This window comes from Propithecus coquereli, unplaced genomic scaffold (assembly GCF_000956105.1).
Source record: "Propithecus coquereli isolate 6110/MARCELLA unplaced genomic scaffold, Pcoq_1.0 Scaffold52, whole genome shotgun sequence".
NCBI lineage: Eukaryota > Metazoa > Chordata > Mammalia > Primates > Indriidae > Propithecus > Propithecus coquereli.
In genome coordinates this window covers 4,977,094-4,991,364 of record NW_012151063.1, presented here as the reverse complement: position 1 = coordinate 4,991,364, position 14,271 = coordinate 4,977,094, and the positions used below count along the sequence as shown (strand labels likewise).

At 44.1% G+C, this 14,271-nt stretch overlaps 1 protein-coding gene across 2 annotated transcripts in view; it reads right to left on the bottom strand.

Annotated features, from left to right (window-relative positions):
* The window catches only part of STS (steroid sulfatase (microsomal), isozyme S), a 181,025-nt gene that overhangs the window by 128,581 nt on the left and 38,173 nt on the right, over nt 1–14,271 (bottom strand). For both annotated transcript variants that reach the window (XM_012656840.1, XM_012656841.1), the window contains exon 2: nt 533–660. The gene's annotated coding sequence lies outside the window, so the exon portion shown is untranslated. The remainder of the gene's footprint in view (nt 1–532; nt 661–14,271) is intronic.

The following is a 14,271-nucleotide window of genomic DNA, read 5'->3' as shown; positions in this document are numbered from 1 at the left end:
AAAAAAAAAAAAAAAAAAGAAGAGAAGAGAAGAGAAGAGAAAACAAAGAAAGAAAGAAAAGCAGTTGAGAACAGGTGTACCGTGATCCTCCCCGCGTCCCAGGGGTTTGTACCTTTCAACTAGAGCTGCCTCCAAGGCCCAGGAGGTGCGTCACATCATTTACAAGCCGGCACCTGCATATTCCTCAAGACTTCCCTCGTGACGCGCCACATGCTCTTGCTCATCGGACTGTGCACATCACCCCCACTGGCCCTGAGCAGTTTTTCTCCAGAAAAACACATTTGCCCACTGATGCTCCCTTTTGGCCAATGTAACCTTTCATTGGATAGTCCTTTCTGAACGAAAGGGACAAGTGGGAGAGCTGCATGTTCACATCTTCCCTGCAATATCAGAATGTCCCCGTCACCATCACCAAGGTCACCGCCTGCTACTCCTGGACTTAGACAACACAGTCCAGGTGAGCCCAACATCTGTGCACAGCCGGTGCTGTTTTCACACTGGAGCTCCATACACATGTGTTTGTCACACTTACGGTATTATCGCTTTCAGACAATGTTGAGCGGTCGTCCTCCGGAAGATCTTAAGTGGCTGTGATCACCATGCGCAGGAGCAGCGACTACGCGGCTCTCAGCAGAGACAAACCAGGGTTGTTGAGCTCATCTGTGAATTCATTCAAAAGCACAAGAGTCAGGAATGGAATAAGCACATGCTGGAACACTTAGATGAAATAAGCGCTTTCTTGCCTAGAGGATTCCTCTTCCTGAGTTTCTTCTTCCCACTCTCCGCCTAACTCCCAACCATCCTGTCTCCATGTACTGCCACTGCCTCAAAGAAGCCCTCCATGATTACCCCGCACAAAGGAGGCTCCCCCTTGCTGGATACTATAGCACCTTTTCCCCGTTGACAGCAATTATTACTATTTGCAATAATATACCTATTTAGTCATCTATTTACCGCATGGTTGCCCGCCCAACATGTTCCAAGGATCCAGAGGGCAGGGCCCATTATATCACCGGTTTGCCACAGCAAGCACTCAATAAATGTTTCCTGAATAGGGCTGGGGTTACAAAGTTTTCACGATACCTGTTTTCACAGTGAGCTAAGCATGCTTACCTGTTTAAATGGTTGATAAAAGAAAAACACTTTGTGATACAGGAAAAATACACAAGAATCAAATTTCAGCGTCTGTAAATAAAGTGTATTGGAACACAGCTATGTGTGTTTACGTTATTATCTATGGCTGCTTTTGTGCTACCATGCCAGAGTTGACTAGTTGTGACAGACATTGTCTGGCCCAAAAAGCTAGAAATATTTACTATCTAGCTCTTTACAGCAGGTTTGCAACCTCTGATATGCAGCCCTAGACACGAAAGACACGAATTGCAAGTGAGCTCAGAAGAAAGCCGAGAAGACAGCTTTGAACCTACTGAAGAATTTTCTTTTTAGTTGTTGACATTTAGACAAAAACTACTATATGTCTTGAACAATTTATTAGTGTATAAATCTATTGTTTATGCTTTAAAATATGAAGTGTAATTCCACTTGGTAAAAAAATATCCACAGGAGAATATCAGAGAAAAATGACTATTCTATACATTTTTGTAAATGAGGATTTTGCTTTATTGAAGTGAAGCTTCCAGCAAGAATTTCTTAGGTTCCATCAGAGTCTCAGAAATGTTATTTTCATCCCCCAGAGGTGGCATTTTCAACTGTAATCCATCTTTCAGCATTGCTTTTCATGCTAGATTCTTGTTGAGATGGAACACTGTGCTATCGACATTGACCTTCCACCTCCCACAGCAGGAATGACAAAGCCACTGGGCAGGGTCATCTCTTCGGCTCACTCACTGTGACATGAGTAGGCAAGACCACGATCACTGAGATGCAGATCGGAGGGATTGGGAGATTCTTCTTGCGAGGTAAGAAAGTGCCGGATCATCATTCCCCTTCCCCCCTGTTTTTTGTCCACACCGTTTATTTACAGAAAGTAGATTTCAAGATATCAACGCGGCAGACCTTGGACCACACATGATATACTCCGCACTTAGGACCCCCGGAGAGTAATAAAGAAGAAGAAAGACTTCTGAAGGGATTATGTCACACAACCTATCACGGCGGCATTGCCAGGAAGCGCCTACACCTGCAGCAGGAAACAGCACGATGGAAAATCGCACGGCCCGCGCTCAGAGGACATTTTTCGAAAGAGTCCCAGAGGGCTTCTCACCCCCAGAGCAATTTCACCCCACAGGGAACATTAGGCAACGTCTAGAAACATGTTTGGTTGTCACAACTGGGTGGCTGCTCATGGCATGCAGCAGGCGGAGGCCAGGGTTGCTGCTAAGTGTCCCGTGATGCACAGGACAGAACAGGACCACAAGGAACTATCCGGCCCAGCGCCCACCCCAACAAGTTATATGAAAATAGGTGTCTTTAGCACCCAAGCTATAGTCAGGGAGCAAGAAGACTGAAGACAATCAAGAGGTTAAGTCTGCTTTATCACGAGCAACTCACATTCGGATTCGTTTGTGAGTTCGGCAACAATAGGCCCACTTTATTCCTCTGACGCTCTGTTTATGTATAATCCTTGTAACTGACGCTTGCTTGGCGACTGTTTTCACCATTCCCATCCCCTGTTCAAATGAGCTTTCACTTGCATGATAATGAAAATGACAGCGATCTAAGGATGCCCTCGGGACCTGCCATCCTTTGTCCATGACTCTGAGACACAAAAGCCCTGAAAACTGAATGATTTTTGTAACTTCCATTTCTTTATTTGGCAGCAAAACCCAAACTGAACTGACGCGAGGCATCGGTCTTGTCTCAGCCCACCGGCCTCTGCTGTTTGCTAGTGTTATGTTGCTTATTTGTGACGTTAGGTTTAACTGCACCGTGAACATGTCAAAAAGAGTTAATGACATCCATCCCATGTGTAACAGTGAGAAAAGCAGAGACAGTGTCTGTCCTTAGCAACAGCCCAGAAGTGTAGCTATTAAGGAAGCTGGGTCATGATCTAGGACCACGGTAATGAAATAGAAACACAACTTGTTGAAATTTGACTGATTAGTTTGCCACAGGGTCACCAATCATCCCAGTTTGTCCAGGACTGATGGGTTCCAGTTTCCAGACTGGGACAGTCTCATGCCAACTGGGATGAGTAGTCACCCTACTTTCTCATGAAAGGTTCCAGAATATTCCAAGTAAGAGAAAACGCTGAAGGCAAATGTGAATATTTAGAAGATTGGCTGAAGGAATTTAAGAAGCTAAATGGAAATCCAGGGTGCGAAAATGTATTTTGAAGACAAAGACAGAATGTGGTGTTGAGGAACTTGCACAGAGAACATCCTTGGTGGATGCTGTGGTCTGAACTCAGTGCAAACTGAGGTCTTCTTCCCCCAGCTGCTGACGGTGCCAGCTACGTCTGCCTTTGGAAACTGCCCTTAGCCAAAGAGAGCTGCCTTTGCCACGGTGATGGAATCTCCATGCCTCAAGGTGAGACAGCTCTGAGGGACCTTCCCAGCTCCAGAGCCCCCTCTGAAATGGGCTGAGGCCTTGGTTGCAACAGCATGGCGGCCCAACTCCTCCATCTGGCTCATCCTCTTTCCCCACCCCTCCTGCAAGTGTGGATCCCAAGAACACACCCCTATAAAACCTCCCAAGCACAGTTCTCAACTCAGAATCTATTTCCTGGGACTCAAGGTAAGACAGTATCTGATAAAACAAACAAACCAAACTTTTATCCTGAACATATATACAATGCTAATCAAACAGCCCCATCTTGCTACTAAGTTATAACCCTAGCGAAACCCTAACAAAAGCCAACGGGAGAGAGGTCTGCAAGCTCAAGCCAACAGTCCTTCGCTGTGTCGAAGCTTTAGGCAAATCAAGATACAGTTGTCAGAGATTGGAAAAAGCCAACGTCCACAGTGATAGAAATGTGAGCTCCATTTACCTATTCATCATCCTGCAAAAAGAAGAACTTCCTGAGAAATAGTTTCTAAGTAGTCCAATAACTAGTATACCACTAGCAGGCAATCTGGGCTAAAAGAAAACCATAAAATAATACAGTTTCTGGTATGTCCTCTACCCTCAGATTTATTTCAAAATACAGTGTTTTCAGTACTGATCTTTTCCTCAGTATGAAATCTACAATTTGGCTTTTTGACCAAGGCATGCTATATTCCATGAAGAGCAGACATATATTTTCTTCAACTCTATGTTTGCTATACACTGATAAACGTGAGAATAATATTAATAGTAACAATAATGGTAATGGAATTGTGAACGACAGTGAAAAGAATTCCATAGAACAGGAGTCACCAAACTATGGCCCACGGGCCAAACCCAGCCCGCTACCCATTTTTGTCAATAAAGTTTTATTGGAACACACCACACCCATTCCATTGTATATTATCTGTGTCTACTTTTGCACTACAATTACAGAGTTGACTGCATGATCCGCAAAGCTGAAAATGGTAACTATGTGGCCCTATACAGAAAATATTTGCCAACTCCTGACCTAGAAGGTAAAGTTAGAATGTGTGATCTGTTAATTCTTGGCCTCAAGAACGAGAGGTTAAGGCAATTTCCTCAATTAGAGAGAGAATACTCTGAGAGAAACCTAGCTTCCCAGGACAGGTGACAATGGGCAAAGTCTTTTAAAGGGTCACTTTTCATGTTACCATTTTGTCCTTGGAGAATCTTGTTCCCTGCCCATCAATACATGGCCAGCTACAGCATGATGGGAAAGCTATGACAGCCCTGATATAACCTCTTCTCAAACGAACCGAAGCATTCAGATGTCATGAATAGATGTTGCAGGTATGTGTAAAGTCATTTAACTTATTTCGAATTGGCTCTACCTGATGTTTTACTTAGAAATAGGAAATACCCCGGGTATTTATGGTCTATCATCACACCACCAGTGCGTTACTATATAAATGCACTTTAAATTAACTATTAGACCATGTGTAGCCTCCATGCATCCCACTGGGAGGAATAGTCATACATTTTCCTGCAAAAATATTAATGTGTGTGATTATTGAATGTTGCTCCACTTGCTGAGGGTGTCGTGGGAGGTACAGTAAGGGCACATATTACCTTTCTAAAATATGCATAATCGAATTCCAAACACACCCAGCTCTACAGGTTTCAGATAAGAAATTGTGGATGTATATCAACATTCAGCATGCATTGAAAGCCTGTGTTGCCCGGCACTGTGGAAATACTGGAATTCAATCAAAGCGAGTGTTGGAATGTCACTCTATAATGAAGAACAACTGGAATTATCAGACCGAATCAGTCGCATTCTTAATTCACAGAAACTCCTCTCTTGCAGGAGAAAATTTCTAATTGCCAGCGTGACTATCAATCGGCAATTAAAAATTGTCAGAAAGAGAAAGAACAGATTCTGCGTGGTTATTTTCCCACTTCACACAGTGGGGATGTAACCGAACACAAGTCTGGCTACGTAGCACTCGGAAAGCCAGGCCGGAGAGACAGGTGTTGGTGAGAGGAAAAGAGGGTGTATTCAAGAGCCGGCAGCCTGCGGAGATGGTGGACTCATATGTCAAAGACCATCCCAAATTCCTCAGTCTGCCGAGAGGTTTTAAAGGGAAAGGAGTTGCGGGAAACCATGTGCAGGTCAGCGTGCCTTGTTCCGGTGGCTATCTTGAGCGGGGCCATCTGCTGGTCTGGCCTGTGTCAGCTAGAATCGAAGGTGAACTGGTCAGCATTTTTCTCCAGGGGCAGGAGTGGGGAAGTCCTACAATCTTGATTTCAGTTGTTCAAGGTCAGTTCCTGGGGATTCTTAAGCAGGCGCAAAGTTAGGCATCATAAAATAAAGTTATCAGTTAGCTTTAAAACGGGGTGACTGTTAATTGTTACACATTTTCAGTCATGTTGCAGGGAGCTGGGTTTATTTCAGAACCACAATCAAAACTGCTAGGATTTTGACTACTCGAACCTAACTATAAAATGGCATTGATGCGTGAAGTAGAGCCAGATTTGAATTTATGACACAAAACACATCCTTTAAATTAGCCAAACCTAACAATGTTGACCCAGTGAGGGAGAAGAATTTCACCTGTAGAATTTTCTTTGGGTGCTTCTTCCTTTGCCTTGGGGACAGTATCAAATTTGCCAGTGAATTGGACTTGTGATTGTTCAGTTACTCTGGCCACTTTTTGGGTTGCCCAGCATGTGAGAGTTGTTAACTGTTTTCCATTTATGCTAAGGGTATTGCGATTTTCAGAGAGTGGTGGGTGATTTGATATTTCAAAAAAAATGGAAGGCTATCAGAATCATTTGATTGTTCTCATTCGTATGCTACATAATGGAAATGTCTTCATTTGCAAAACTGCACTGCTGATGCAATTAATACCCACTGCAACCGACTCTGTGTGCCTTAGAAAGTTTTAAAAACCTTAGCTGTGGGGTAAGGCTCAAATTCTACTTATGTGAGTTATAACTTGTGTGATCTTGGCCAAGTGGTTTCGTGCTTCTGAGTCTTAGTTTTGGAGGTATTTACATCTTGCCTCCCTAATGCCACTGTGTAATTCTCCCAGTGAAGGCCACACCTTCTTGTTATGTCCATTACCCACAAGGCTGTGTACAGCAGCACACAGAGGGAGGTGTTTGCTGGATTTATTATTTAAATTTGCTGTACAAGGAGTTCTAGAGGTTTTTCCTGGGGAACTATGAATAGTCTTAGGGTTTACATTTAACATGAAATTAGAATTGAACACCTACGGAAAAGTATAGCTTACAAATATCAACCTGGATAAAAACCGTAAATGTTAAAAAATGAAGTAAAACAGAAAGCATATGATTGCTGGCACTGCTTGGCATTCCTTGGCTCCTCGATCCGTCACTCTAACCTCTGGCTCTATGGACACACGGCGTTCTGCCTGTGTCTTCCTATCATCCCTCTGTGATTGTCGGTCTAGGAATCTCTTCTTTACTTACAAGGATACCAATCATATTGGATGAGGGGCCCACCCTCTTTCAGTATGACTTCATCTCAAGCCAACTAATTACATCTGCAACAAACACACTGAAACGGCCCTTCAATAACGGGGTATAAGGCAAGAACAACAGTAAAGGCCTAGCTAAAAATAATAATAATTAGTCACCGCCCCCCTGCTTGCTTCTATAATTGCCACTCTGGAACCACGCAGCTGGTGGTCATAAAGATTCTTAACTTCTCCTCCCCAGAGCTGGTGTCCATAAAGATTCTTAACTTTCGCCATAGATAACATGACCTTTTCAAAACCTAAAGGTAGTTTTAAGATATCTCCCAGGTCCCGCATTCCAGTGGACTGACTGACCCACCCAGACCTGCCGCCCAGACCAAGAAACCGACTCACCTGGAATTGTGACCCCAGGGACTGAAATAACACAAGATGATTCCTACGCCCCGTAATTTTGCCCTAATTAACAAACCTAATTGCCTAATCCCTTGTCTGCCAAACTGTCCTTAAAAAGCCTGTCTCCCAAGTTCTCAGGGAGGCGTATTTGAGAAATTTCTCCCGTCTCCCCGCTTAGCGCTATGTAGAATAAAGACTCTCTCTCTCTGCGGTAAACTCTGCTGACTCAGCGTACTGGCTGCTTCTTGGGCAGCGGGCAAAGGAACCCGGTTGGGCGGCAACAATACTTCCAAATAAGGTCACATTCTGAGGTTCTGCGGACGATATGCTTTTGGGGGGACCCTATTCAACCTAGGGCAAGCAGCCTTCTCTAAGAATTTATGGCATCCCCTGTTCGCCCTCCTAGACGATAGGGAGGTGGGGAAAGAAGAAAGCTGGAGTTCATTCAGAGCTCGCCCTTTTTTATCCTGTGTGTTGTCAAAACTTTTCTCATTTCTCCCATTTTGCAAGCCAGCATTCATATAGCAACTCCAGGGAGCTTACACACTCCATATGCACTTACTGTTGTTCAAAGCTCTTTCCTATTCCGTACCCCACCCATCTCTCCAAGAACAGGTTGTGTTTGTGAAAAGACAGTTCCCCAATTACAGGTTAAAGGACCAGAATGGTTAAAAGTCAGTGGGAAAGCTAGAATCCATTTTTGCTTCCAGCCAGGTACGCTGGCCCAAAAGCCACCCCAGAGGCCTGGTCGTAGCCTTGCTGCAGGTGACAACCACCCCATGGTATGGAGGATCCACTGGCTGGTGCCAGGGCAACAGAACTTGCTCACGAGGAAGCCAGCACCAGGCACTTACGGACACGGTATCAGTACTAAACCAACACGCAAAGCTTGCATGCAAGCAATGGCTTCACCTCATTTCTCACCAGCTAGACCCTAACGGTTTCTGGCATCCCCCGTGGGATGAGCTGCTGAGTACCCGCTTTACGATCTATAGGTAAAGCCAGTACGGGAGGATCCTTAGAACACAAAATCAAGGTGTAACAAAAGAAACCATCATTGCTTTTCTAAAAGGACTTCAGCATCAACCCATGGGCCAAATCAGCTTCAGCTCAGCCTCGAATAGGAGCTTCATGAAACTGCTGCACATCTTCAAGCTCATAGGTACCTCAATAAACAACCTGAAACCTGCCACCTTTCCGTGATGTCGGCATGCACTCGTGCTGTGCCAGGTGCCCAGTGAGGACGCCCACGTGTACGGCCTGCCTCTCAGCCACAGCTGATTAACCAAGAGACCTAGACCACCAGGGGGCCTCTGCAGAGTCACTTCCTAGCCCAGGCCATGTCCTTGGGGCCTTTCTCTTGACATCTCATGGACAGTTACCTTCGAGGCATGCTCTCTAGGAGTGAGTATCCCTGTTCTTCTTCACCTTCAAGTAGCCTTGCCTAACTAACCCAGGTTTTCATAAAGACATCTTCAACAAATGGGTTTTGATTTTACCCAACGATTTGACAATTGGCAGAATGGTCTTCGTAGTCTTAACATTTTAGGCTAAAAATGATACTTTATGGAATTCATGCAAGTGTGCAGAACTCTAAAAATATACATGGTTGCGTGCCACTTTTGTTTGTCACTTGATCACAGCGTATAGCCCCTATGCTTTGGTGAGCAGATGTAGCAGCCCTGCCACCAAAACAATGAGCCTTCCCTTAGTGGGCATTTAATACTCCCTTTTTTAAGAGCAGGTGTGAGTTGTGGCATTTAGAAGCATGCCATCAAAGAGACAGAGCTCTGGGTCTTCCATGCTGATAACAGGTTGGTAAGTGGTGTCTGACTTATGAGGACAGTTTGTCAACTTTTGAGTATGGATTTTAAAAAGTGATTTAGAGGCAAATTCATAATTACTTGCTTTCAGTGTAAAATTATTAATTGTGAGTAGCTGGGGAAATTTATGGAGCTTGTCAGCTTTCCCAGGTGACAACTTTTATAAATTACCTACTACTTGATTACCCCTCACCCAAATGCAGTAACATTCATTAAATCAACACATAGTTTTACAGCCAGAAGTAACTTCAGGGAAGTTGATCTCAAAGTTTTGCCTGGGAGCTTTGGAGAATGTGGGTGTTGAGGGTCTAGGGGCAGGTATGTTGACTCTGTAGGGTATGAGAATCCCAGGTCTCCGGACCCCAGTTCTGTGCTACCTATGCGATATTATGTTACCTTGCCCCACCAAGTAAATATTCTTTTCAAAAATTTATTTCTAATTAAGGTATAACTAACAAATGTAAATTGGGTATAAAACTCATGGTATATGTGATGTTTTGATGTATATCTCGCACACATACACAAACAATGTGGGCTGATTAAATCAAGCCAACTAACATACTCATCGCCTCACATACTTCCTACTTTTTGGGCTGAGAACATTACAGATCTACTCTTAGCAATTTTCAAGGATACAATGTATTATTATTAACTACAGTCACCATGCTGTACCATAGATCTTCTGAACTTATTCCTTCTCCCTAACTGAAACTTTATACCCTTTAACCAACATCTCCCCATCCCTCCACTGGACCCAGCACTCCATCTACTCTCTGCTTCCGTGAGTCCACAAAGTAAATAGTCCGGACCTCTCAGATATGTCTAGTCAGGACGGCAGGGGGGTAACTAATCCCAGGTGCCTTGTGGTCATCGAGACGTGACTTTGATGAGCAAGAGCACTGACGCGTAGCTGCCTCATGGCCAGCTGGTTGTGAAGTCAGAGACTGGGGTGGGTCCCGGTGCCACGCAGGGAGAGCTGGTGGTCTAGGGCAGAAAGCAGAGAGCTTGTACCACTCTTATGAGAAGTTTTCTAGGAAAGAGGAGGAAAAGGGGGTTCAGATGAGAAAGAATTCTGCAGGAAATCAGCCCTGGAGGATGTGGACAGACTGGAGAGAGAAACCCAACCAAAAGGACAAAAATCAAAGACAACAGTGAGGAGAAAACCGACACACTCAGCTGACACAACCGATACCCCAGCTACACATTGCGGGGCACGGTAAGTACAGGAGGCTGGCAGAAGCTGGGAGTCCCTTCATTGCATCTGCAGGAAAACATTTCTGTCTCCAAATTAAGGTCAATTAAAACATGTCAAACAAACACCAGAAAGTAGCATCACTGAACAAAGAGTTAGCATCTCTCAGCATTGAAGCTTAGGTTGCTCAAAACAAAACAAAACAAAACAAAAAGAACTTTCTGATTCTGTTTACGTGCTTTGTGTTAACAGAATTAATTCATTCACTGTACAGTAAACTTTTGTCTCTCTCTACACCCATCAGATGTCCCTGAACTGGCTCAAGTATACTGACGAGAGTAAAAAGTCTCTGTCATATAAAATCAGCACACAATGGGACAGCAGGAAAAGTTCACGTTCATACTACTTGCTGATGAGAAAACCAATAACGTTACTTACATAATCATGTTATCAAAGTCCATGTCTACGCACCATAATATATCAGTGGAAATCAAATGTGGTAGACAGAATAACGGCCCCCAAAGATGTCCACATCCTAACACCCTGATCCTGAGAATATGTTTCCATCCACAGCAAAAAGGACTTTGCAGATGTGATTAAGTTAAGGATCTTGGGATGGAAGAGATTATCTTGCGCTATCCCAGAGGGCCCACAGCAAGCATTTTCACAGTAAAACGAGTTAAGTTTTTAAAGAAAAATGACACACGCTGTGGGAAAATTATTGTCACGCAGTCACAATGGGTAGACTGTAGATTTAACAACACCAGTAAGAAGCTAATTCCAATCATTTCAGTCATTATTCTTCAAACTGGGGCGCACCTACTTTTAGAGACAATCAAAGCGCCTTGCTGATGTGGGGCAGTGGCTTGGGAGTTTCTAAGGGAATGAATTTCCAGATTTTCACCATACACCTGTGCTCTGTTCCCACCCCAAGCTGCTGGAGGATGCCTGATATGTTGGCATCAGGCGGTTTTCCAAGCCCACCTCTTCCAAAGTCAACTGCCTTCCACTTCACAGAAAAGGCATTCCTCTCTTTCCGGCTCTTCCCATAGATATCTCCCTGGTCTGTCAAACCCTTCGGGGTGCCTCTGTGACTATGTGAGTTGTTGGTGTTGATGGCAAATTGGCCAAATCAACCAAGAGTGACTTTGGAGCTAGACTGATTGGGAGTTACTGGAAAACAACGGGAATGGTTCCAAAGTGTCAGCTTAAAACTTGTTTTCAGGAAATGTTCCAGACAGAAAGGAGATGGAGCTAAAGAACCAGCAAGGAACTAGGCAAGCACAGAAGCTGCAGGTCAGTGGAGAAGCAAGGTAAGAACATGGAAAAACATCATGGACTTCTGCAACACAAAGGACTGTGGTGCCCAAGGGTCCTGTCTATTGGGTACATGAAAATAGTGTATCATTGCTAAAGTCCTGCGTGGAGACAGAGGTGGCAAATTCAAGAAGTATTTCAGAAACCAGGCCAACTAGATGGATGACTCACTGGATAAGTGCATGGGAGATAAAACACGAATGATTCTAGCATGTGGATTGGATGATGGGGGCACCATTGATTGAGCTAGAAAGTTCTGAAGGTACATTGTTCTAGAAAAGAGACACTAAAGGTTTTCCTTTGAACTGGGTTTGGAAAACATTTGTAGCTCATGCCAGAGGAAACAGACAAGATCCTTGCCAGTATCCTGTACTGAGGACTAACAATATGCTAGGCATTATCTTTATATTGTTAGTAATATAATCTGTAATCGTGTCATTTATCCCTTCTCCTTCTACAGAAGGGGAAATTGACAAGGCAGAGGTGGTTTTTATTCCCAGCTCAGCTTCTCTGTTAAAAAGACAGGATTTGGATCTTAGGTTTTCTGATTCTGAAACTGTCTCCACTATCACTCATGGTACTAGTATTGCCTCCTCCGTGGAGACTGGAGTGAAGGGGAGAGAGAGTGAGGACACACGGACAACGGATGACATTGGACGCCGTGGTTTGGGGTGAGATCACCCACCGAGGGGAGACTGAAGAAGAAAATGGTGAGAGGGAGACAATGAGCATGTTGAACTTTCCAGGGGCAGAGAGGGGAAGAGGACCCAGAAGCTCAGAGTGGCCTGAATGACATGGGAAGAACCAAGGTTTCTGAACTGTCCCAAAGGAAAAGGTATTGGATCTGACAATTAAAAGGTCCATTCTGACCTTGGAAAAGAAATTCTAGAAGAGGCCAAAGCCAGTTTGTCATAGGTAGAGATGAAGGTGTGGACATGGACCCTCCAAGGGGATGGAGCGTTTTGAGAAAGAGGGTGGCTTTGGGAAGCTGGAGGGGAATCATTGTGGGAGATTGAAATCGGGGCAAATCTAAGGATTGGATAGAACAAGTTTGAAGAGTCAAATTTGACGATGTCCATCTGCTGGCTTGTCTACTCAGAGTTTTCAGAGCAAAGTTTTCCTGCTAAAAGTGAGAGGTGAGACTAGGAGGTTTGAGATTCGAGGAGAGTGGTGGATTTGGGATGCTGGGCAATGTAAAAGCAACCTTACTTGATGTCCATAAATCAAGAGAGAAGCAATACCAAAGACACAGGTGAGGCTGTGAGCAGGCACTTTGGAATGAGTCAAGTAAGCATTTCCATGCAATTGTCTCAAAGAAACTCAATAGCAACACTTAAACTCAGAAGGCAAATGTGGCAAAATGTTACCCTCACCTGCTAATTCTGGGCCTAATGACAGACACAGATGATGTCTGTTATTACAGTTTCAGAACTCGCAGACGGTTTAAATGGCCAGTTAGCGTGACAAGGGTGCGTTCTGATGTGGTTGGTGTGCTGTCTAGTCAAAGGGCAAGGAAATTGAATCAGGGCAGACCTAGGAACCAGGGCACCAAGTGAGTGTGTTTGTGTCAGTTTCTTTGGGGTTTTGGACTTCCTGACATTATATGTAGAAAGGTAAGCCATTCCCTTCATGGTTGTCTGGCCCTTATCCACCTCTCAAATTCTCCCTTTCAAAGCCGCAGTTCATTAAAGAGAAACCCTATACAGCCACGTCTGTTTCTTTCAATGCTCCATCTTTTCCCTTCTCGGTTGGATCCTTTCTGGCTTTGTGATTGTACTGGCAGACTTTCATTTCTGCGTACATTGAGCCACTCTTTTCTCAGAGTCCCTGGCCAAGAGATAATATCTATGTTTTTATCCGAATGACTCTCACGTCTGTTTTCCCAAACCCCAAGGCACACGCCAAACTATGTTGGTCATTTACTATTGCAGATTTGAAAACTGTATGGCCACTTCCTCCCAGGGATTCTAATACCCTCCTTCACCAACCAATCCGCCCGTGTTCATCACAGTCAATTTCAGAGCGACATTTGATCTGCAGGATGAAGTTCCCAAAAAGAAAAAAGTTTATCAGATAGTAAGCTCTCAGCTGTGCAAAGCTTCCCGTTGCTAAAGTCCCATATTGCCAATGGATCAGGCCTCAGTGCCAATTTTGTCACCTGCAGGTGAGAACTCATTATTCATTGTCCGAACCAGGCCTGGTGGTTGATCGTACATTCCCAAATTACATTGGCTTTGGATTTTCTCTCCCTTTTAAAAATCCTTACCAAATCATACCCCACATGCTTCCATGTCCAGATTTAAGGCTTTGTTACTTGCTTTTATTTTTCTTTTTACTACTGTGTAATTTGTCAATATGCACTATGTTTCCCTGACTCTTCCTGTTAGCTGTTAGGATACATATTTTCAGATGAAAGCAGCCTAAGACATACAAGTAATGACATATGTGTACTTGTGTGTAAGATGAATCAGTCCCAAGGGCCTAAGCATGGGAAAGAATTCTAAGGCAAGTCTTAGAAAATGACAATAATTACAGATGGGAAGAGAAACCAGGCAAAATGGCAGAACAGGGTTAG